At 39.9% G+C, this 2,500-nt stretch overlaps 1 protein-coding gene across 1 annotated transcript in view; it reads left to right on the top strand.

Moving 5' to 3' along the window:
* LOC101857734 (histamine H2 receptor) overlaps positions 1-2,500 on the top strand; it is a gene marked incomplete at its 3' end in the record, with an annotated part of 9,310 nt that overhangs the window by 2,181 nt on the left and 4,629 nt on the right.

Here is a 2,500-nt window from a genome sequence, read left to right as displayed (position 1 = left end):
AAATGAGTTCTTTAATGGGCATGAAAGGTGTTGAGGCAAAAAACAAAAATTTGATAAAAATTAAAAAACCTTAGGAAAAATGCAAGTTTCTTCACTTTGATTATTTTGACGAGAGCCTGATTCCACCACGCTGCCTCACATATTATGTTTCCCCTCATCTTACCATCTGGATGGGTGGGAAAAAAATTGGTGGCTTTTAAGCACAAGGGGGCTATCCCGAAAAATACTGTTTTGAGAAAATCGAAGGTAACGTTTTTGCCACTTGTTCAGTTTCTTTAAAAGACAAGTTGAGGTTTTTTTTCTATAACCAAACAAATATACACACCAATGAAACCAAACTTCTCCAATAGGTAGGGCAATGCCCACTTTTGATGAAGGTCAAGTTTTCTGGAAACCCCCGAAATCTGGGTTAGTCCGTTTGTCCTTAAAAGTGAACAAGATAAGAGTCCCTGGGTCCCAGAGTGTCTGTTTATTTTGTAGTCAAGTTCGGAGCTCTGGTGACCCCCCATGTTGTTCGTTTGTTTGCTCGTTTGTTTGTACGTATGTGCATTTGTTTGTTTGTTGTGTCTGTGTGTTTGTTTAGGTGTTTGTTCGTTTGTTTGTATGTTGTTGTTTGTTTTTTTGGAATGTCACAAAAAGACAAACAACAGAGCATGTGTAACACATTTGTGAGGCAGCGTGGTGGAATCAGGCTCTCGTCAAAATAATCAAAGTGAAGAAACTTGCATTTTTCCACAGGTTTGTGAATTTTTGGTCAAATTTTTGTTTTTTGACTCAACACCTTTCATGCCCATTAAAGAACTCATTTCTGTATGGCTTTATCTGAAAAACTTTGATTAAAGGCACAAAACATTTTAATTTTCAGCTACCACAGACTCTTAAGCTAAGGAAATAACTAATCTTTGGAGTCCATTTTCTCACTAATCTTACCTCTGAAAACAGGTGACCCCCAACCCCTTCATTCTCAAATATCTCGACTAGTATTCAAGATAAATGGATATGCCCCCCCCCCAAAAAAAAAAAGAATAAAAATAAAATAAAGACAAATAAACAAGCTTTAAGATGATACCAATAACACTACATGTTCAAAAATTGACGAGAGCCCGTTTCCACCACGCTGCCTCACATTTAGTGACCACAAAGATTCTTTCTGTGCCCTAGACATTTTTTAAAGAAATCCAGCTGACAAAAACGAATTTTGCACATTACCTCTTTTGATTACATTTTACTTCCTTGGAATTTTTTATTTTATTTTATTTTATTTTGGGGGGGGTAAGTGTTTTACGGCGCTCGAAACTGCATAACGTCATATGAGCTCGCGGGACACATTAAACATTTTCAGTTGGTAGGAAATTTAGAATTTTGCCCGAGTGGCGGTCTCTCTTATCGATTTTAGACCACCAAAGGATCTTTAACGTGCACAACGTGCGCAACTTGCACACGGGCCCTCCGAGATTTTCCGCCCTTGTCCGAGAAGGCTAGGTGTAGATCTTTTCTTCCAGAAGATCAGAAAAGACATCAGTAAGAAGGAGCCAAGGAGTAGCAGTAGAAAGGCTGCAGAAAGAGCCAGGAGCCCAGAGGAGGGGGCAAAGGGGATGAGGGGGCGGGGACAACAAAGAGGAGACGAAGGCAGACGATAAAACATTGTTGGAGAGCAGAAATGGACGTAAAAGGAAACAATTTTAGAGAATGAATTTTTTTTGGTCGCTACCCGCATTCGAACCCGGGACCTTTAAATGAGAGGCCAACACCTTATTTAACCCTTTGGCCACAAGAGCGTCCCTTATTTTCTTTAAGCTCGCATGGTTTTGAAAGATGACAGGGTGCTACTCTATCTGTGTCTCTTTCTATCTATCTATCTATGGGCCTACTGCAAAGCTGTACAAACTTTTACGTCCGTTCTCTCATTTTTTGTTCCAACAAATATAATGTCAGATGTCAACCACGGTTATTTCGGACAGTACAAAGTACAAGAGAAAGCCTCTAATTTTACATAATAGTAATAGCGACATAATGTACCTGTTCACAAGAAGTCATGATGATACATTAGATTGATCTTAATGAAGAAATTAAGAAAATCTGAAATCTTGATGTTGGTATTGGTATAATTTGTACCCTTTACGACGTCTTTAAAAATGATGTGACGTCAATGGCCTAGTGGTTAGGCTACCGGAATCGTACTCTTGAGGTTGCGGGTTCGGAGGTTCGAGCCGCGGGCCTGACGTTGTGTCCTTGGGAAAGGCACTTTACACGAATTTTCCCCACTTCACCCAGGTGGGAATGGGTACCTGACGGTAGATCGGGAAAGATGGTGTCAGTATGTTAGTGTTTTAGCGCCTACAAATGGCTGCTTGCACTGTATGCTTCCCGGGAAGTTGAGGTTAATTCAGAATGCTCTCAGGTCTGCTGGGGTAATAGTATAGATTTTGAAGCGCATACATCTTGCTGTTAAGTGAGGATTTGCGCTTTACCAATACTATCTATCTATCTATTATTATTA

This window comes from Aplysia californica, unplaced genomic scaffold (genome assembly GCF_000002075.1).
Source record: "Aplysia californica isolate F4 #8 unplaced genomic scaffold, AplCal3.0 scaffold00359, whole genome shotgun sequence".
In the NCBI taxonomy this organism is placed as follows: domain Eukaryota; kingdom Metazoa; phylum Mollusca; class Gastropoda; order Aplysiida; family Aplysiidae; genus Aplysia; species Aplysia californica.
The sequence above is the reverse complement of the archived record's forward strand: the minus strand, read 5'-3'. Positions and strand labels throughout refer to the sequence as shown.